Here is a 24,099-nt window from a genome sequence, read left to right as displayed (position 1 = left end):
CGAAAGCTTTTGCATTGCATTTGACATCTCAAAGGCTTTCAATCGAGTCTGGCATAAATCTTTAATTTCCAAACCGCCCCCTTTCGGTTTCTGTCTTTCTATCTGTGCCATCATCCCTAGCTTCCTCTCTGGTCATACTATTATAGATGGCCACCATTCTTCTCCTAAACCTATCAATAGTGGCGTTCCTCAGGGTTATGTCCTATCACCAACTCTCTTACATCTACTAATCAACGACCTTCTAAGCTGTACATCTAACCCTGTCCACTCATACGTTGATAACTCCTCCCTTCACCTTTCCATTTGCTTCTCCCAGCCCCCTTCTCAGCAGGTACTTGAATAAACAAGGGATGAGACTATGGCTCACCTAATGTCTGACTTGGCTCATATCTCTGACTGGGGAAAAAGTAATCTTGTTCTTTTTAATGCATCAAAAAGTCAGCTCTTACATCTTTCAACCCATAAAAATCTTCCTCAGGAGTATCCTCTATTTTTTATTAATATCCACATCATTCCTGCTCCATCTGTCAACATACTTGGGGTTTCATTCTCCCAGGATTTATCTTAGAAATATTATATTACATCTCTTATAAAATCTGTTTGCAGCAGATTAGGTGTGCTAAGCTGACTCCGTGCCTTTTTTACCCCTGCACATTTGTTGTCTATATCTGGGTTTTATTTGCACCTGCGTAGAGTACAACTTTCATGTGTGGAGAAACTCCCCACATTCAGCTATTCTCAGAATGGTGGAGTCAAAGGCTTTTCCTCTCATTAACTCTCCTCCTGTTGCTTGCTCCTTTCAACCTCTGTTTCTATGCCGCACTGTTGCAGCTTTATCTCATTTCTGTCCCTGCTTCAATGATCACAGATCCTCTCAACTGTCAGCTTGCGTCCCTCCACCATTATGGCGGGTGCATTGCACCCTTCTAACAACAAAGTTTCATTCCTATTCAGTCCAACTCTCTAATAACCGTTACTCCTAGTCGTTCATGTACGGAACAAGTCAACTCTGGATCTGTCTTCCTCTGTCTGCATTTCCTACAGCCTATGACCTCCAGTCTCTCAAACGCAGTGTGCCCAGGCATCTCGAAATGAACAGACACTGAGTTTGGCTCTCTGTTATCTTGTTTTTGCCTTTTTCAGTAGGTAACGATCCTATTGGCTTCTGGCCTTTGGTTCTTTCTTCCTTGCATTAAAACAAAGCAAAGTAACTTATTTTGGGTTTAACTTAGTACGAGATTGCTAACAGACTTTTCGCATGAATAGTATTATGCACAGTACGAGAATACTGGCTGCACAAACGTTCTGTTGGTGACTCACTGGTCGTAAACCTAAGCCTTATATCGCGAAGGGAAATATAAGCTTTTAGTTTTGACGATTATTTCTGAATCACGTGGCGAAGGTAAAACGAGTCTGGTTTCTGTATACTTTTATTGATTAAGTCTAATAACAGAAGTTCCATCAACGTCCATCCAATTAAGAACTTTCCTTCCCCTAATGATTGTAGCTGTAATTGTTATATTCAGCTTGTCGTTGGCTTTAAATATGGAGAGGGTTAATAGCGGACTTCGTGAATCTTGTTTATTACAATAAATTATCCATGAGATCAGTTAACATCGTCTGGCTGCAGCAAGAATAAGTCTCAAAAAGGCGTCACCTGACTGAAGTGGTTCTTGTTAAAAGAGTGGAGTGCTTGCCTGTGGCCTATTAATCTGTCACGCAAGATAAGGCAGGGATAATGAGTCAGGTGGTGTGTGCCAATTAGTGCCATAATTCCACCACACTGAACAAACCTCATGACCACAGTAAAACTCTTACTAAAACCAACCTTACTTCGCCAAGAAAATCTGGCATGACAATACACCACCGGTGGGGCAGAAGGCGGGTCCAATAACGAAGGAGAAAGGAGAGGGTATTACAGAGGTACAATGAAATTACTGCAACGTGATTAAGTCAGTTACAATAGCATTGAGTGCTTAACTTAGTGTCGTGTGTGGGAGGGCTAGACGGTCGTGGTATGGGTGTGAGGTGTAGTTTTGATGATGGCTGTGGAGTATGTGGTGTTTTTTTTTTTTTATGTGCTCGACTCTGGGCATAGGCTTCTCAGCCTGCTCCCAAGGCCCAGTAGTCCTCCTACATATCGTACACCTCTACATGTCACCATTTTGGCGCTAACACCCACCGGCCATATTGAATACATGCTAGGGCTGTCTCATACAGGACTGGTGTATTGGTATTAGCGAGGGTATTTTTACATGTCGGTGGGTCTTCTGGTAGATTGGTAAACTCTGCCATAATGAAATTCAAATCCTTAAATTGTTCCCTGCATCAGCGGGGATTTGAATCTGGGTCCAGTAGGACCGCAAGCCACCTCTCTACCGATTTATTGTATTGTCGTTGTTGTTGATGGTGGTGGTGGTGGTGATGGTGGAGGTTATGGTGGTGTTATTGTGTTGTCTTAGTTGTTGTTGTTGGTGGTAGTGGTTGTGGTGGTGTGCATTGGATAGTGGTACTGGTGATGGAGGCGGAAAGTGTGAAATAATCATTTTGGCGGTCTGGGTGGGGTTTGTTGTGGTGTTGTAGTTAGGATAGTATTTGGGATTGTGGCTGTGGACAAGTGGTAATGTTACGTTGGTGATGACGATGTGGTACTGTAACTGTTCTGGTAACGGTGATACGTTAGTGGTGATGTGGTGTTGATGGGAGAGGTGTAGTGTTGGTGGTAATGTGGTGATGGTAATGGGAGCCGTGGTGGTGTTGTGAGGGCTGGGGATGGAGACGATTATGGAGATGTCGTACAGCTACTTTGGTTGTAGTGATGTGGTGGTGGTGGTGGAGCATGCAGGATGTGTTAGTGTAATTGAGATTGTGCTGACACAGGTGGTGATAAGGTGTTGTTGGCCGTGATGTAAGGTACTGGTTTACATCCTGGGTTTGGGGTTAGGACGGGTTTATTGCCCACATATTACAGCTCAGGGGCAGGCGACGGATTAATCCCGCCATAAATGCTGGACTGAGTTGCTGAGCTTTGGGTTCCTACGCTCCTGTTGGGACAAGGATGAATGGAATGATGGACGAAAAAGATGCATTTTGAATTAGAAGAGTAAAATACAGCCTTCATTAATGCCTCCACCATTAGAGGACTCTTCCTATACTGAGTAAATTCGTCAGAGAGTAGCAGGAATTTACTGTACAAGAAATAAATCTACCTCATACTTAAATGTTAACTCAGTGGTTCCTGGGCCGGTCAGACTGTTGACCAAAGTTTGTTTCACCGTTGCCCCTTTTCATTCGTAATTAAAACCTGAGAGCAGAAGGCAAACTCGACTGTTGTAGGTTGCCCTCTACAACAAATATGTGCCTTGGAAAAACTTAAATGTGGGACTTAATGATCTAATTGCGGTCGACAGGCATTAACCTAAGTCTTCATCATCACAACACCATACACTTAACCAGCCTACTCAGTGCTAACAAATACGAAGTGCCTCACAGCATCTAGCAGTTCTGCCAGCTTACTGATGTTTGTTGATGAGCTGGGATTAATAGATTTCCAGGTGTTTCCGTACCAGCTTTGTGGCACCGATGATAATTGTGAATGATGTACAGTTGCCGACAATACCATCGCTTCACTTTTTAGCCCGGTAAGTATAAAACCTTTTGATATCCCGCAGTATTTCTTGGTCTATGAAGGTCAACACACTGGGAGTCAAAACTTACTTTGGTGCCTTTTTTATTTATGGTAATGAAATGAATCCATTTTCTCCCCGGCGCATACGACAAGGAGGCGCGAGTCGGCCAACGTTTTGTTTGGTGTGTGTGTGTGTGTGTGTGTGTGTGTGTGTGTGTGTGTGTGTGTGTGTGTGTGTGTGTGTAATTCACCGGGTCTGTCAGGATCACCTGATGGTCGTGATCGTCAGCTTTTACCCTCCCGGAAGGGAGCTGAGAGCTCATATAGTCCGATCTAAGGGCAAGGCTGTGACCTTCACACACGGACACACCCGTCCCCTTGCTCAAGGGGGACAGTAACCACCCACTTCGTCAGTGAAACTTTTCGCAACCTGAGCGAGGCGCGAACTCCCGTCCACCAGTTGGCAAGCTGGAACGTTACCACTGCACCAGCGAGCGGTGTGTGTGTGTGTGTGTGTGTGTGTGTGTGTGTGTGTGTGTGTGTGTGTGTGTGTGTGTGTGTGTGTGTGTGTGTTTGAGAGAGAGAGAGAGAGAGAGAGAGAGAGAGATTCGGCAGTGTGAGATGTGACTTAGATCTGCAGTAGTATGTGGTTTGTCGGGAGATGTGAGTGCACCTTTCCCAGTTTTTATTCAATCGTCTTCGGAAAGCAAGAATGTAAATGGTGCCATTTTACTGAAAGCTTTATGAGAGTGTAGGACCTTACTTATCACTCTGAAGCCACACAGAAGTATATGATAAAGGAAGATGACTGAGGACAGAGTTGGATTTACATGGAGACAAATGTGGCTGAAGACTCAGTCCCCAGGCTTGTGTGTGGCCGGGGCCCATAAATCACTGAATAAAAAAAAGCATTGTCAGTAAGGTTTATAACATACCAGGTACATTTGTGCAAAGAAAACCTACTACCAGTGGATATACAAAAAATTATTGGAATACAGAATTAGCATTTAATAATATAATCATTGTTAAATGGACCTCTAACCAAAATTTGCCTCAGAAGCCAAGTACTCCTAATAGAAAAATTTGAAGGCATCTTTCCTATTACAACCTTCTTTCCGATCGTCAGTATGGGTTCCGTCAGGGACGCTCCACTGGCGATCTTCTCACCTACCTTTCAGACTCCTGGTCATCCTCCTTTCGGGACTTTGGCGAAAGCTTTGCCATTGCACTTAACATCTCAAAGGCTTTCGATCGAGTCTGGCATAAATCTTTAATTTCCAAACTGCCCTCCTACGGTTTCTATCCTTCTATCTGTGCCTTCATCACTAGCTTCCTTTCTGGTCGTTCTATAGCCGCTGTTGTAGACGGCCATCGTTCTTCTCCTAGATCTATCAACAGTGGTGTTCCTCAGGGCTCTGTCCTATCACCAACTCTCTTCCTTTTTTTCATCAATGATCTTCTAAGCTGTACATCTAACCCTATCCACTCATACGCTGATGACTCCACCCTTCACCTTTCCATTCGGTTCCCGCAACGCCCATCTCAACAGTTACTTCAAGAAACAAGGGATGAGGCTATGGCACACCTAATGTCTGACTTGGCTCGTATCTCTGACTGGGGTAAAAATAATATGGTTGTCTTTAATGCATCTAAGACTCAGTTCTTACACCTATCAACCGGCAAAATCTTCCACAGGTATACCCATTAATGTGTAATAATATTCAGCTTAATCCTGCATCATCCTTGAACATGCTTGGGGTTTCATTTACTCGGGACTTATCTTGGAAAGATCATATTACATCTCTTGTAAAATCTGCTTCCAAGAGATTGGGTGTGCTAAGCCGACTCCGCTCTTTCTTTACCCCTGCACAATTGTTGACTCTATACAGGGGTTTTATCCGCCCTTGTGTGGAGTACAACTCTCATGTGTGGGGAGGCTCCCCACATACAGCTCTTCTCAATAGGGTGGAGTCAAAGGCTTTTCGTCTCATTAACTCTCCTCCTCTTACCGACTCCCTTCAACCTCTGTCTCTTCGCCGCACTGTTGCATCTTTATCTCTTTTCTATCGCTGCTTTAATGGTCACTGCTCCTCTGAACTGTCTGCTTGCATTCCTCCACCTCTACGACAGGCGCGTAGCACCCGTCTGGCAGCAAACTCTCATCCCTTTTCTGTCCAACTCTCTAATGCAAGACTTAACCGTTACTCCCAGTCTTTCATTTATGCAACAGGTCAGCTCTGGAACTGTCTCCCTCTGTCTGTATTTCCTGCTGCCTATGATCTCCAGTCTTTCAAACGCAGTGTGTCCAGGCATCTCAAAATGATCGGATCTTGAATTTGGCTCTCTTTTGTATTTTGTTTTTCTCTTGGAGGGAACTGTTACTGCGGGCTCATGGCCTTTGGTTCCTTCTTCCTCGCATAAAAAAAAAAAAAAAGTCCGTACCCGGTAGAGGAATTTTTGATTGTTGCCAAATATTGAAACTTTGAGGCCGGGAAGTGTTTAGTACCAAAGTTTCATTCATGGCTCTGTTTCTTTGCTTGTCTCTGTATTTGTCAGCCTGAATAATGATTCAGACTCATAAAAGGAACAATTGGTTATGTTCTGACGATAAAAGGTCAAAGGCCATGGTCTAGACAATGAAAAACTTGAAGGCATGGATGGTACTGTCTTGGTGGAGGTATGCATTCCCAAAGTGCTCCTGTGTGTTCTTCTCTTGCTAATGCCAAACGATTTTATTAAGTTCAGGAAAGGGTGTTCTAAAATCAACAGTTACTGAAGATACCAGTGTGATTCCTGACTGTTGCATAAAATCAGCTTATAATCGATGGTACTGTTCTGCTAATGGGCACCTATAGTCCACGGTGGCCATTATCTGTAATGTTTGGTGGATATTGTCGTGATGGAAGTATTATAGACCCATCATTCAAATTAAAGTGGCCAATAGCTCCCACTCCATGCCAAAACCACACTCTCATAAACTGTGTGTAAAAGGAATTACCGGAGATGTTTCATAGGACTAAAATGATGAGGTTCAACTATGAGTCTTTGAGGGTTAGTATGCACACACACACACACACACACACACACACACACACACACACACACACACACACACAAGTAGAAAGACATACAAACACGCCAACACGCACAAGCACACACAAATAGACGCACAAACACAAACGCATAAACACAAACAAACTCACAGACACACACATATAATCTCACCCCCGCAAACACAAACGCAAACACAAAAATATATTTCCCTCTCGTTTTTCCTTGCATGCATTGGCTCATCCACCTCAGTTTATCCCGATCTCTGCCTCATCCATTCCCCTCAAGTCTCTTTAAGTCCTCACGCCCTCTGCTCCCCTGAATATTCCATCCCTTTCTTCACTCACATAAAACATTCCTACTCGCGTCTCCCTCCCTCCTTTCGAGCCGCTGAATTCCCTCCCCACTCTTCTTTCTTCCTCTCTCGCTTTATCTTCTCCCTCTAACTCCCCCTCCACATCCTCCCATTCCTCCTTATTTCCTTGTCCCCTCTTCTACCTTGCCGTCCCCCTCTCGCACTATTTCACCCTCCCACCTCTTCCCTGTCGCCAGCCTCTTTTCCCCCCTCTCCTCTTTCCAGCCTCTCTTCCCCTCTCTTCACTCTAGAATCTACTTCCCTCCTCCCTCCAAATCTCCCATTCCCGCCTCCTCATTCCCTCCCTTCCCCCCACCCTAGTTCCCCTCCTATCATACACCCCCATCCCCGAGAGTCCCCTCTTTCCTGTTCCTGTCCCTCTCCTCTGCCCATTCCCTACTTCCCAAAATCTCATCTTTCTCCCTTGTCAAATTCCTCCTTCACATCTTCCTTCCTTGTCGCTAGCAACCTTCCTAGATTCTTCTCGCTGCTCTCGTCTTCCCATTTCTCTTCTCCCCTTCTTTCCATCCTTGCCTCTCACCGCCCCCCCCCCCCTTCGCCTTCCTCCTTCATCTCTCACTTCTCCACCAGACTCCCCCTCATTCGTTTCTCTCCTTCCTGCCCTCTCAACCTACGTTGTCATTCTCACCATTCCTCAAATTCTCCCTCTCTCTCCGTTTCCCTTTTCGTGCCTATCCCACAATGCTTCCTCTCTCCTCACCATCACATTGCCCCTTCCAGTCTCCAACCCAATCCTCCCTCGCGTCGCCTCCATTTATCCTTCCTTCCTTCCAGCTTCCATCCCTAGCTTCGCTTCGCTTCCTTCATTCCTTTCTTCCTTCCTTCCTTTTTACCTCCTTTCTTTCCTTCCTTCCTTTGTACCTCCTTTTTTTCCTTCCTTCCTTTGTACCTCCATTCTTTCATTCGTCTCTTTGTACCTCGCTTCTTTCCATCCTTCCTCTGTAACTCCTCATTTTCCATCCTTCCTTCGTATTTCTCTTCTTTCCTTCCTTCCTTCCTTCCTTCCCTCTCTTATCATCATTTCTTTCTCCCTTCCTCTCTCCGTTCCTCCCTCTCTCCGTTCTTCACTTCCTTCATCCCCCCTCCCTCTTTCCGTCCTTCACTTCCTTCATCCCCCCCTCCATCCCTCACCCCCACACAACTCTGTCTTTTCCTAACTCTGGCATTTTTCTCCGTTCTGTCCTCCTCCCACTCAGTTCGTCCATCATCTCCGACTCTCTATATCGCCACGTTTTTCTTCCTCCTGATAAATCACTTTACTGGTGCAAAAAGAGAGAATTGTCTGTTTTTCTCATTTTTGTTGACGCAGTCACGTACGTACATTTGGCACACGAACACCCCATGGTTATATTCGTCTGAAGATATCCCAACATTTAATTAAGAGAGTAAAAGACAGATATTACAGTTATACATTTGCATGGAGCTTTTTCTTCATGTTTTCCCTTTCGTTGCTATTGGGACTTGTTTTAAATGAAGTCTTTTTAGTCTGTGTTGACGTACTTAGGACCTTCACTCAGGCTAACACCAAGCTGTTTTATCGTGCTAGGAGGAGCTCTATCAGAGTGGGATTAAAAGGCTCTTGATACTACCGTTTTTAATTTGCGACGGATTTTTTTTTTCCGTTGTATTTTATTCAGGCTAACACGCCAGATTTAATCACCCGAAGAGGCCCTATTGGTGAAGAAATACAGTTCAAGATTCTACAGTTGAAAAGATTTTTTTCTCTTTCTCTTTCTCACTCCTTTTCATTCCGGTCGATGCACTGTGTTATTTTGTTCATTTTGACAATTCACAGTTTTGTGTGTGTGTGTGTGTGTGTGTGTGTGTGTGTGTGTGTGTGTGTGTGTGTGTGTGTGTGCTGTAGAAGTTCTAACATTAGTGGGACTAGAAAGTCTCTCTGTTATGTCATTTCACACTTACAAGAATTTGTGTTTAATATGAACACCTTCGTACTGTGGTGTCGATATAACCGTGTGATGAAAATGTCCCTATAATTCCCTATCCCTTGAGAGGAGGATGGTGGAAAAAGGCAATTGGGCAACTTCCGTACACTCCCACCGGGTTCACGTTCAGGTGAGCAAGGAGGCCACCACAGCAAAGCGTGGGTGTTTTTTATTAACCCTTTTCCTTAAGTGGTCACATGTATGCACACTGATCAGACTGACATTTGAATATTTTGATCTGCTATTAATGTTCTGGAAATGTAGGAACTAGAATTTCTCATCATCACATTAACTCAATAATGTATTTTTTTAGTTCATTCTTGCTGCTCGTTGTTCACTCTGTTAGTAAGCGTGTTAATGAAGTCTCTACCTAACCCTTCAAGCTTGAAAATCCTTTTCTAATCTGAGTGAAATCCTCAGACTACAAGAATGAAGTAAATGTGGGATTCCCAGGCAGCAGCAGTTAACATTTTACTTTTCCGAAGATGGGACTGTTCAAGTTTTCCTTGCTGTGGAGGCACTTTCGATTTTTTTTTCTCCTTAAGATCAATGCCTGTTACAAGTATGAAGAGTAAGAGATTGAATAGGAAACGTGAATGACGTGAAGAACGATAAGATATATATATATATATATGTATATTTATCTATATATATAAACATATATATATATATATATATATATATATATATATAAATATATATATATATCTCTCTCTCTCTCTCTCTCTCTCTCTCTCTCTATACATAATACAACAGAGAGAGAGAGAGAGAGAGAGAGAGAGAGAGAGAGAGAGAGAGAGAGAAAGGTTCTAACCGTCACACAGTGTAGAGTAATATCTTGTTCAGTTATGAGAAATTAACTCTGGTATCAGGTGACGTTCTTCACAGTATATTCTCGCTGCTGCCAGACGGTTGTACTGAACTCTGGAAAAAAAAAAAAATCCATTATTGAAGTGTTTATGGAACCTGTATTTAACCCTGCTGTCGTGGAGAATCTCATCCTATGCTGAATATATTGCATGTACATTAGATTATGAGATTTAAATGGAAAATATAAACCTCCCTGTGTTGAATAAGTTGAAATATTCTGCCTTAACCATGTACTACATGTATAAGAATATTTATTCATATTAACAACCGTGAAGGTGGCAAATGGAGATATTTAATTTCGGTCCTATGGTCACGTGTTTTAAAATTTTGTGTAGCACCATACGATTTTATAAAGCCAATAGAAAGTACAGGAAGCAATAAACTCTTTTATGGGCTGGGCAACATTATTGTCAGCTGACACTGAACGATTCCATATAGGTGAGAATGATCGTAAGGGATCAAGTGCGTTAATACTAATACCGTCAACCCTCTCATTGTCGGGCTAACTCTGGTGTTCTATTTCAGCTCACAACAGACGATTTTATTGAACTGAGAGTCACAGGAGCCTAAGTGAGTTAACTTCAGAATATATCTTGCTTATTGATGGAAATGTCAGAAAACCCTGCTTGTGAGGTAAGACTCTCAGTAAAGATGCAGATGAGAGAAAAGCATATACTCACACATAAAAGAACAGAAGTGTGATTCCCATGCAGTATTTTAAGTTCTGTCTACACCGATTTTTTTTTTTTTTTTTAATTTCACCTCACTAACCTCTGTGAATGACAGCGTTTTCCCTTCTCATATTGTTGTAATAAAGTACACACACACACACACAGACACACACACACACACACACACACACACACACACACACACACACACACACATTCATAGACAATATACAGAATATATATATATATATATATATATATATATATATATATATATATATATATGAATATATATGTATGTATTTATATATATATATATATATATATATATATATATATATATATATATATATATATATATATATATATATATATATATACATACAAGACCTCACTATAACGGACTAATTGGGGCCCAAACCATTCCGAAAAATGCGAAATTCCGATAAAAACGACATCTGGACTTCCCCCTGCTAATTTGGACTTTTTCCGATATATCAGACATTAGTCCGGATCGCATGAATGGTTTTTAAATTGTTTTGTCTACCATTATGGTACTGAACTGTGTTATAACTTCACTACATTAATCAAATGGTATAATATATATAATAATACTGTTCTGTACACTGAAAAACATGTCTTTTGTTTACCTTATTGTAGTGAACATAGCTGAAGTGGTCAGGCAGTCCAGACTGTTTCTGGCTTTATCGGACTTTTTCCGGTATATAGGAATTTAGTCCGGTAGTTCCTCGAGTCCGACAAAAGCGAATTCCGGTCTACTGAAGTCCGTTATATCGAGGTTTTACTTATGTATATATATATATATATATATATATATATATATATATATATATATATATATATATGCAAACTAACCACAGGAGAAATGAAAGGAGCGACAGTGAGTACTTTCGTATATTACATCTTCAGACAGAGTGAGACAGAAACGTAAACTGGTCTTTTATGCACACCCGCAGCAGGTAGTGGCACACGAACAATGGATGACCTGAGTTTTTACCTGCAGCTTAACTTATGGTCACCTGCAGCAGGGAGTGGAACCCAACAAAGGATGACCTGAATCTAAAAATGCATGTGACAAAGAAGAAGGGATTAGGAGGGGAGGAAAGAGGAGTGGGAGGGAGGGGGAAAGGGGAGGGGAGGAGGGGAAGGGGGAGGGGAGAGGGGGGAGGGAGGAGGGGATAAATACTGCTGCTTAACTTAAGACCTAGAGGATTAATGCTTGGTGTGTCCCACACAGGTGTGACTACACCACCAGGAGATGACAGGGAACAATCGCGTGTTAGTCTGGGGGATACTGCTTTAAAATTAATTCAGTTAAAAATTTATCACACTTAAAATGACCATAGCTCATGTTTACATTCTTTTCATATGTGCCAGAAATTAGACAAGATTCTATTACATTTCTTTCATCTAAGCTTTTTGATCTTGCTAAAATCTTGGAGTCTGTCCAGTCAATAAGATGATCACTGGATGGTTTGTGCTGAAATAAACCACTGCTCTTTTGGGCTGTCCTTACGCTGTATTTATGTTGTGAGATTCTAGTTTCCAAATCTTTTCCAGATTGTCCTATGTAAAATTTGTTACAGCTTTTACACGGGATTTTGTAAACAACGCCTGAATTACTGAAAGGGCTGTTCTTGATGAGGGTTTTTTGGATGGTGTTCTCATATTTGAATATTACTTGTACATTGAGTTTCCTCAGTATGTGAACATCAAGAAAATTTTCATGGAAGGGAAGGACAAGGGTTCTTTGAATGTTCTGGCGATCTGGCTTATTAGATTTTCCTTCAAGGAATCGTTTCTTGGCTGTATTGTGGCACTGAGTTAGTATGCTTTGTGGATATTTTAGCTTCTTTCCAACTCTCTGAATCATTTTTAGTTCATCATCTAAAAAATCAAACCATCATATTAATGTAAAAAGATCTGTGTTCATATCCATGTACCTAAGAGCATATAGAATTTCAGACCAAGAATTTTTAGATGATGAACTAAAAATGATTCAGAGTATTGGAAAGAAGCTAAAATATCCACAAAGCATACTAATTCAGTGCCACAATACAGCCAAGAAAGGATTCCTTGAAGGGAAAACTAATAAGCCAGATCGCCAGAACATTCAAAGAACCCTTGTCCTCTCCTTCCACGAAAATTTTCTTGATGTTGTTCACATACTGAGGAAACTCATTGTACAAGTAGTATTCAAATATGAGAATACCATAAAAAAAAAAACCCTCATCAAGAACAGCCCTTTCAGTAATTCAGGCGTTGTTTGCAAAATCCCGTGTAAAAGCTGTAACAAATTTTACATAGGACAATCTGGAAAAGATTTGGAAACTAGAATCTCACAACATAAATACAGTGTAAAAACAGCCCAAAAGAGTAGTGGTTTATTTCAGCACAAAGCATCCAGTGATCATCTTATTGACTGGACAGGCTCCAAGATTCTAGCAAGATCAAAAAGCTTAGATGAAAGAAATGTAATAGAATCTTGTCTAATTTCTGGCACATATGAAAAGAATGTAAACATGAGCTATGGTCATTTTAAGTGTGATAAATTGTTAACTGAATTAATTTTAAAACAGTATCCCCCAGACTAACACGCGATTGTTCCCTGTCATCTCCTGGTAGTGTAGTCACACCTGTGTGGGACACACCAAACATTAATCCTCTAGGTCTTAAGCAGTAGTATTTATCCCCTCCTCCCTCCCCCCTCTCCCCTTCCCCTTTCCCCTCCTCCCCTCCCCCTTCCCCCTCCCTCCCACTCCTCTTTCCTCCCCTCTTAATCCCTTCTCCTTTGTCACATGCATTTTTAGATTCAGGTCATCCTTTGTTGTGTTCCACTCCCTGCTGCAGGTGACCATAAGTTAAGCTGCAGGTAAAAACTCAGGTCATCCATTGTTCTGTGTGCCACTACCTGCTGCAGGTGTGCATAAAAGACCTCTACCCTTTACGTTTCTGTCTCACTCTGTCTGAAGATGTAATATACGATAGTACTCACTGTCGCTCCTTTCATTTCTCCTGTGGTTAGTTTGCATACATATCGTCACAGTGAAGTGAAGCCTCTGGATATATATATATATATATATATATATATATATATATATATATATATATATATATATATATATATATATATATATATATAATTATATAGATAGATAGATAGATATGTGTGTGTGTGTGTGTGTATTCGGTGGGTTTTTATGTGGCACGCTTTTATCTGTCGGAAATAGGATTAGCATGATGGTGATTTGTCACGAGGCAGGCTCGTACGTGCTATAGTAACTATAAAATATACTTCATCCTACATTGTATATGCTAATAACTGGGAAAATGACTATGAAATAAGTATCAGTTTGCAGAGTTACGATAAATTATCCATGAATTTCAGTGACTAGTATTTTTAAACTTAGTACTGGTATTACATCACGTTTGGCAAAATTATATGATGTTTCCTGCTGAAAATGTACTAAACTTGTGTGAAAGTTTGTACGCATATGAAGCTTAACATATAACACTGATGATTATCATGGCTTGCTTTTTTTTTTTTTTTCGTCATATGTTTTGGGCATGACAGATGTAACTGGAGATTATAGAGGCGCGTATTGGGAACCATTGTACACATTCAGCAAAGGCAACCATTCCACCATCAATGGCAACGGCACTCATAAGAGCGGTGTCACGGGTTAATGATGCCTGTTAAGATTTTTGGTCCTCAGGTTACAGAATATATGTTCTGTATTCAGGGTACGACAAATAAAAATAGAAAGTTCACAAATGATGCTTTCTGATACATTGTGGATTATGTGATTTTCCTTATATACTAGTGTTATTCACTATATGAATAACACATCTTTAGTTAACCCATTCTGTACGGTATACAGTAGGCTTACCTAATTTGCTCTCCTTGCTATCAGATGATTTTATTTATAGGTGAAAGACTTTAATCACCTAATAAGGAGCTTGGACACAACCTCTGCTAAACCATGAACTACGAAAGGTTTTCCGTAAGCTCAATAAAAAAGTCTAACAGAATTTGTAAAAAAAAAGAAAAACACATCATGTGAGTGAAGAGGTACAGGTAAGAGTGCTGGCACAGATATAGCAGGAAAAGATGACAGAGAACTTAACGATGAGATAAACTTAACACAAAGGAAATGGTTATTTTCTTGAAAGAAATGATGCATTTTAGCTGCTATACACCGATGTTATTCATTTCAGGGAAAATCTTTGGTATTGATGGGATCAGCGACAGTCGTACCCTGTTAGCTCGAAGATTCACAACTAAACTGAATACAATCGTTGAGGGCATGTTAAATGAAGTTAAGAAGATATCATGGGACTGTAGACGTTACAATGCCACGGCGGACGGTGGAGGGACCTGTGAAATGCTGTCCAGAGGAAACACCTCTTGTGCTGGAGGTGTTAATGATGACTACATGGAACCCCTCCAGACGGAAAAGCGTCTCGAACTAAAAACATAGGCAGCGTTACGGTGTTGCAACCCTCCATCTGTTCAAGCACATATCCCCCCACCTCGCTGCACACCTAACCAAGTACATAACGGCCCTCACTCCCATAGTCTTTTCTGTTAAAGGTGGGCGTAAGGAGAACCCCTTGAGGACACATTACCTGGGTCCTTCAGATTCCTTGAGCAGGTCGCATTGAAATATGGATTTTTTTTTTTTTTTTTTAATGTTTCATTATTTAAGAAAAATTACCTAAGACAGCAGTCTACAGTTCACTATAAGACACACAACTATATGAAACTTCATGACCCTATAGTGCATACTTTCTGAGTTAGCCGCCCAGCCGCCCTGCCGCCCAATGCTATAGATGAACATAAGAACATAAGAAGAGAGGATAACTGCAGTAGGCCGGTTGGCCCATGCTAGGCAGCTCCTAGAAGGGTAACTGAACTACTAGAATGAGATAAGGATAGCAAAGAAGAAGGCTCTCCCCCGCCCTCCAAACCCTCCAGCCGAAGCCGGCAGGAAAAAGTCAGAAATAAAACCACGCCGTATAGAAAAACTGGCGTGGACATTTTACAGGAAAGTGTGAAAGGAGAATAGAGACTATCATAGTGTAACCTGAAAAGAATTTTTTTTTGAATTAGTATTGGTTATAATATTTTCTTTATTCTATATCCACCCCTTATTTGTCATATGCTTATCTAGCCTATGCTTGAAACTCTCAATGGAAGAGGCAGCAACTACTTTACTAGGTAGCTTATTCCATTCGTCTACTACTCTATTACCAAACCAATTTCTACCGATTTCCTTTCTGAAACGGAATTTTTCTAGTTTGAAACCATTATTTCTAGTTCTATCCTGTATGCTTACTTTAAGTACCTTGCTAATATCTCCCTTATTTATACCATTCATCCACTTAAACACCTCAATTAAGTTTCCCCTTACTCTACGCCTCTCTAGCGAATGCAGACTTAGTCTTTTCAGTCTGTCTTCATATGACAGGTTCCGGACGTCATGTATCATTTTAGTCATTCTTCTCTGTACATTTTCTAACGAATTAATATCCATTCTATAGTAAGGACACCAAAATTGTACTGCGTAGTCTAAATGTGGCCTTACTAATGCTAGATAAAGTTTCAGTATTACTTTAGATGATCTATTGCTCACGCTTCTCGAAATAAATCCTAGGACCCTATTTGCTTTATTTCTCGCATTAATGCACTGTTGCCTAGGTTTAAGGTCGTTACTAATCATAACTCCTAGATCTCTCTCGCATTCCGATTTGCTAATTTCTTTGTTATCTAAGCTGTATTTAGTATCTCCAATGGTCTTGCCTACGTTAAGTACTTTACATTTTTCAACGTTAAATTCCATTTGCCAAGTTTTAGACCATTTGGACAATGTATCGAGGTCTTTTTGTAAGTTATGGCAATCGTCAGTCGAGTTAATGATACGCCCTATTTTTGTATCGTCGGCAAATTTGCTGATTCTGCTATTGACTCCTAAGTCTAGATCATTTATATATATGATAAATAATAAGGGACCGAGTACTGAACCCTGTGGTACACCGCTAGTTACTAATCCCCAGTCCGACTTAGTTCCATTTATTAATACTCTCTGCTTTCGTCCTTTCAGCCAGGATTCTATCCATTTTAAGATATCGCCGTCTATACCGTGTCCTCGAACCTTTCTAACTAACCTTTCGTGTGGGACTCTATCAAAAGCTTTACTAAAGTCCAGATAAATAACATCGTAAGCTTTATCGCTATCTACTGCCTCATAGACCTCCGAGTAGAATGACAACAAATTTGTGAGGCAGGATCGTCCTTGCCTGAATCCGTGCTGACTTTCGTTTATAAGATTAAATCTTTCTAAGTGTTCTCTAATCTTATTTGCCAAAATTGACTCTAACATTTTTCCTACTATTGACGTTAGACTTATCGGACGATAATTCGACGCAGCTGATTTATCACCCTTTTTAAAGATGGGCACTACGTTTGCGGTTTTCCACGCCTCTGGAACTTCTCCTGAACTTAAAGAGTCATTAAATAACGTTAAAAGTGGCTGACATAATTCTTCTTTGGTTTCTTTTATAATTTTTGCATATATATCGTCCGGACCTGGCGATTTTTGAGGTTTTAACTTATTAATTTCTTTCAATACGTCCTCCTTACTAATGGTTATTTTACTAAGAATATTTTCCGTATTCTCATGGTAAATATTTGCTGCTTGAGGGACCAGGCTTAGATTTTCCTTGGTGAATACTGATATGAAATAATTATTTAGGATGGAGCACATTTCTTTATCTTCACTAGTAATGTCACCTGATTCTGTTCTGAGTGGCCCTATCCTATCTTTATTTTTCGTACGGTACATTTGATAAAAACCCTTGGGGTTTACTTTTGATTCACTTGCAACCTTAATTTCATAACTTCTCTTTGCTTTTCTTATCTCCCTCTTTACTTCTCTATTTAAAATTGTGTACCGGTTACGTAAGTGTTCCTCTCCACGTTTTATTTTTCTATATATTCCTTTCCTTTGGCCTATGAGAGATTTTAATCTGTTGTTTAACCATCTTGGTTCTGAATTATTAGTTCTAAACGGTTTTGAAGGAATATATCTATCTTGGCCTCCGTGTATTATATTTATTAACTCGTTATACTTCTCACTGGTTGAACGTCTGTTTGGTACTGGAGCTGAGTTAATTTCCGTCACCTGGACTACATTCCTATCTACCACCTCCCCTCTCACAGACACCTGACGGACATCCCCACCTGTTTCCTGCGCCTTACCTATGACCTGGGGATCCCCACTGACCTGGCATTCCCTCAAATAGCTAATCTCCCTGTGGAATACCGTTCGAAAATAAGCTCTTAAGCCATCGAAATCTCCTAGACGAAAATGGACACCTATTGATCCCAGTGATAAAAATACCCACCTCTGGATCTGTGGGGAGAAGGGTAAAAAATAGAGATCTAATAAATACTGTAAATATATAAAAGAAATGTCCGAAGACAGCAAGAATATAATAAACTAATACGTTATCACAGTGACTTACTCTTAGCTGAAAATAATAGTTTGTCGTTAGCTGAACTACAGCAATAGCGTTTATCAGCAGAATACAATTGCTTGGCGTAAGGTGAAATACAGTATTAGTGTTTTATCGACCATAAGATGGCGAATCGTGACAGCACGTACACTCATGCATCTAGGATTCACTATCATGTGAATAAAGTTGTTTACTTTAAATGGAATTCATTACTAGAGTTTTCCAACTGCGAAAGATGAAACAGCAAAGGCTTAAACGCTTTGAGGTCCTTATATCTCATCCTGGATGGATGAAATACTCTGCGTAAGCCAGAACAGAATTTGCGAACCTTTGGGGCATGAAACAGCTCTGTGCCATTCTCATTATCATCTCAGACATCACCTGCGGCAAAGTATTTCAACATATCTCTAGATCAAAAATGTCTGTCAATATGAAAAAAAAAAAAAAATCGTCTGGGGATGGCAAGAATAAAATTAATATACATCATTGCTGACTGCCGTATCCTTCATCCTCTTACTCATTACAGCCATCATGATCCGCCAGCCTCATAGATAGTTAAATGCAAATGAACGTAGTTTTCCATATCATTCACTAATCGCCATCATCATTTACCAGCACAGTGAAGTAGACATCAATGTGGTATCCTCAATTTTTACACTAATCATCACCTCCATCATCCGTCAGAATAGCAAGAGGATATCCATTTTAGTATACAACAAAATCAAAAGCATCTAGGCATTCATTATCGTCTCTGTTATCAGCAGTGTCATCGTCCTTCAACAATATGATCGGTCAAGTGAAAATCGAGGAAGCATCCACCTCGCTGTTTTACACGGTGCACGAGTACCGGCATAAATATCTGGTGGGTAAACGGTGATAATATATATTCACCGTAGTGACATTTATAACTCGGCCCAACTGCACTGAAACACAAATAGCTCAGTTAAAAGCCGACACAACTATACCCGTATCCTTCGCTGGGTGACTAAATGCACTGACCATCAGCTGAGCGGAGAGTCTGGTTGTAACTCACTTTTGGAAAGAGTGTGTGTGTGTGTGTGTGTGTGTGTGTGTGTGTGGAACGGTCATTACCTCGCATTCGTAAAATTGAGGATAAAGGCAATTCTGTCCATACAGGTGGAGAGAACACAGGCTATTAGCCATTATTTCCGATACATAGATAAGTGAACGTAGTCGTACTTTTGGCTTGAGTCACTACAATGGAAGCTTCACACACACACACACACACACACACACACACACACACTTTTTGACTAGAGAGGTAAACAAAGAAGTAAAGTTGCCTGAACGTTCAGTTAAATTTTAGTCAAGGTAAAAAAAAATTACAAACTGTTCATGTACACACAGCAAAAAAACTATCGTTACAGGGGGGTCCGATGTGTTTAATACTGAACAACCTGGCTGTCTCGCTAGGGTTGGTAAGCCGGACAGTGGGTGAGTTGCCAAATAGGACGAGGTAGAAATATGCATGGGAGAAGCAATGGATATAGCTTATAATAAATATGCAACAAACACACGCAGGGATACCAATGGAGGAGGCTGTTATCAAAACCATTCGTGTGTCATTTTATATCGCGCAGAAGGTGTAACGATAGTTTTTTTGTTGTGTGTGCGTCTACTTCACACTTAGGTCATGTCAATCCCTGTCATCTTTGGTGCAACTGTCGAACGGGATCATCTAAAACATCAATAGGCAAGAAAACATACCAAGCATCTCGCAGGGTATGAATATTAACCAATGGGTGAACGTATGGACTGGAAGAGGTGAGTAGGGAGATTTTTACCTTAACTCTTGCTGAGTGAAGTTTATCTGTGCATTTCGGTTTGGCTGACATTTTCCAAGTCCTTAGAGGTTTACCTTAAGCCATGTTATTGTTATATGTAAATACGTACCCGATTCAGTATGATAACGTCTTTTATATTATATTCTGGCTCGGCCTATATCCAGACAGTTTAATTCAGATCAGGAGAGAGTTTAATTTGTTGGGTTAGGTACAGCTTTGATTAACCTCATTAGTATTACAGAAACATCCAAGACTGAACATAATTATCTGAAGGTTATAACTATAACATTTAATGGGCATGCCATATTGTATGGGTGATGACTATGAAAATACGCTAATGTTGAGAGAAGGTGCAACAGCGTGTACGCTAAGGAAAGGTGTTGCATAGTGAAATGATGGTAGTTACTGAGCAGGGACAGAAATAACCGATGTTCTTGGTCGAGACCACCCCTCCGAGGACGCGGCGTCAGTAAAACAAAATTATATATGACCAAACCTTCCAGAATTTTAGAACTCCTAGTCCCGTGACTCAGAAGGTAAAACACCATCCATCGAGTGACTCACTTTCCTTCCTAAGAATGCGATGAGGTAGGATCAGGAACCAGACGAGAGAAATACCGTAAGTGGGATAACTATCTACAGGATGACCAATGAAATGGGCCAGTCATTGACACACCATTCAAACCCACGAAACAATCCATATTTTTCAGAAGTTCAAAGATCACCGTGCAGGCATGAGTAAGCGATACCTTTCTATGTTGACAGTACACAATGGCCTAAAGGTAGAGAGGGGAGGATAATAAATTCAGGTGGAGCGGATGTGTGAGTAGGCTTCTGGACTCATGCATATCTGATGTTAAGCTAACATTTCACCTCCACTCTACCCGACCCCTTGTCCCGTATTCCCATCAGCGTAGTAGACTCCCTGGTACCTATTCCATACGAGTTTATTTATGCATGCGGCTGACTAAGATCTCTTGAACGTTAATAGTGCTAGCACTGTCCAGTTAAGAATAATTACAAGGGTACAAGAGTGAATAGTTAAGAGTAGTATACATATCCGATACTAGGTTATCATTTCACCCCAACCCACCTCTGGGCATGTATACTCCTCAGCTTGTGAGGCTCCGAAGCACTCGTTCCTCAACAATTTATTTATGCATATGACTGAGTGATATTCTCTCGATCGTTATTGACCCATTCAACCTGGATACGTCGTCCTTATTTTATTTTTACTATTTTCTTAGGAGTATATTGAGCTTTACAGGTGGAATTATGAAAAGAATGTAATAGTCTCCATTAACTCTTTCATAACTATATTTTTCTCCCAACCTAACTGTAATAGTCTGTAGACAGGAAGACTGAAATATAAATGCGACACCGGATTGAAAAGGATAATACAAAAGATGTCGGAATTTGAATTATATAAGCGAAATGCAAGAGAATATATTGATATGTAATGAAAATTACAGACAGCTAGGAAAGGCACATGTCGGATCTTTACAGGCATGTACGAGAGTATACGCCCGAGTTTACTGATTGTTCTTTTTCTGCATGAAGAGCAGTAGACGTCGTCGTACACACATAGATGCAGACAACTCTCCAGTTTCGACGATAGTTTTTAAGGCATATGATGGAGACAGACATGTTTTGCTTTTCCATGTCCCTGCTAAATTGCTGTATGTAATGTGACAGATGGATAATCACATCTAACACTTATAGGCCTTCCATTAATGACCATCCGAAATAAAGGAGTTACTTAAACAATGGCTGAGTCAGTTATAAAAATACTACCCATAGGCTCTCGTCCTTTTCCCTTATTTCCATTTCATCTGATATGTTCGTATTACCCATTCTATTGGAGGGATTATCCATTCCTTGTTCGGCTCTTAGTAACTCGATCCTTAACCCTGTCATCTGTACACAGTTGAGCGTCTGTACAACGATGAAGTCTTTATTTTTTTTATGCCTTTATTTTATTTTACGAAACAAGTGTCGACTATTGATAATGCCACTCTGATTCCTTCTGTATCTTCAGATATTAACTCTTTCAGGTTTTCCTCACTCTCCCTTAGCTGAATAAATATCTTTGGTGTAAGACAAAGAAATGAAAAACCTGATACAGGTATTGTAGGGTGAATATAGACGATATTAATACTTTCAGGTTTCTAAAGCCTCAGTTAAAAAAATTGTAAAATTTTTGCTAATGTAAGACAGCACAACTGATATGTCCATGACCAATCACCTGTTATTGACATATTCTTTACTTTTTATTTACTTTTGTTGCCTTCGCTCCTCTTCTCTCCCAAGACTTCCTTCTTTTTACCTTCCATTTCCCAGCCCGAGTTACCTTTTTAAAGCCAGATGATGCATGCAATCGCGAAGCCATCTGTGATCCAATTAAGAGGGCGCTGCGATTTTTTCCTTCCTTCCAACAATGCCTGGACAATTGCTTTCTAAATATCGTTTTTTCTTTTTCACAGCTGTTTCTCACTCATTAGTTCACTTTTTCTCCTGTTAATTTTAAGTATCATATGAATATGTATGTATGAATGTATGTATGTATGCATTGTGCCTTCTGGACTACATATCCCTGATATGCAAGAAGAATCATACATATACGTTCAAACTATGTTTTACGATCCTAAAGCAAATATCATCATGGCCAAGGAACACTACTTTATGTCACGCGAGAAGTGATTCCCCCTCACCAAGTGCACCAGGTATGGGTATAGGTGTGAAAGCCTTTGACAGTAGGATCAGAATGTAATCGTAAGGAAATAATAAGACGCCACTGTATTGTAAACGGCCAGTTAGAGGAAGGACACCCTTTTTCATAGTCAGTGTTCAAACAAATAATGCAAATGAAGTTCCAAATAACTGAAGAAATGCATTTTAAATGACCTTAATGAATAAATATTACTTTTAATTACTATTTTTTGTGACTAGCATTATTTGAAAAATACTTTTCAAGTACATCACACGAACTTTGAACACGTGTCTCCTTTATATGTAGGCATGTTGTTGGTTTTGTGGAATAATTTAATTTGCAAACAGGTTCATAATATATGTCTCGCCAAAAGAAAATATTTTCATACATAATTTGACTATATATATATATATATATATATATATATATATATATATATATATATATATATATATGAATGACAGACTAACAAAAGTGCTTATGTAACTTGCAATACTTTGGTGATAGAAACTCCGTGTACAAACAGCTAGATGAGTGTAGATTCCGTGGAGCTGGTGCGCGTAGGCAGGTAGGGCAATGGCTACGTCGGCCAGGGGCGCAAGATCGTAGCGCAGGGAGACCTCGCCTCCTGAGCCGACCAAGGCCCCGGGACGTACTCCACCATCGTCCTGACCTGACCCAGACCCCAGGAGAGTCAGCACTGCCAGCAGGAAGATCGCTAACATCGTACCTAGAAAATCAGGGTAGAGTTAATGGGGGAGGTCGTGAAGAGGTTGATGGGCAGAGCGCAGGTTGGACTGATATTGATTGGTTGATGAATGAGCAGGTGGAGGTGGAGAGGAAGGAGACTGAGGGATAGGTGGAGACAAAGTAGACTGAGGGCTGTGTGGAGGGGAAGAGGGGGCAGGAAGTCGTGTAAGTGACTCTTCCAACATGAGGCCACGGGGTGCTCGCTTTAAGTCATCGACGTGGACCCATCTGGTGTCCTTAATGGACAGGTCCTGGAGGTGAAATTTGTTGCCTTGTTGAGTGAGGACGCGGTGGGTCCCTGTAAATTTGTCATCCAACTTAGAGGAACGCGTATGGGAATGAGCAAAGACAAGATCACCTACATTGATGGTGATAGGAGAGGCGGATTTATGTTGGCGCTGCAGCATGTCCTCCTGAGAGGAAGCCAAAGTGGATTGGACATACTGGTGGATTGTCTGGAAGTTGGCCACTTTGAGTTTAACATAATCATCCATGTTGTAGATGGGTTCTGGCTTTCAGGATAAGAGAGAGTATGGGAGGTCCTTGTCAAAACCAAAGAGGACGAAGAAGGGAGATTCAGCAATGGATGCATTGATGGAACTATTGATTGAGGATGCCGCTTGGGGAATCCAGTCATCCCAGGACGAACTATGGGAACCTAGATGTCTAAGGCACTCTAAGATTTTTCGGTTGTGGCGTTCTACAAGGCCATTGGAAGCCGGATGGTTAGGCACGACATTGCACTTACTGATATGA

The sequence above is a fragment of the Coenobita brevimanus genome, chromosome 30 (genome assembly GCF_032717465.1).
Source record: "Coenobita brevimanus isolate Jiangsu-jjx chromosome 30, ASM3271746v2, whole genome shotgun sequence".
NCBI lineage: Eukaryota > Metazoa > Arthropoda > Malacostraca > Decapoda > Coenobitidae > Coenobita > Coenobita brevimanus.
This window is presented reverse-complemented; position numbering follows the sequence as displayed.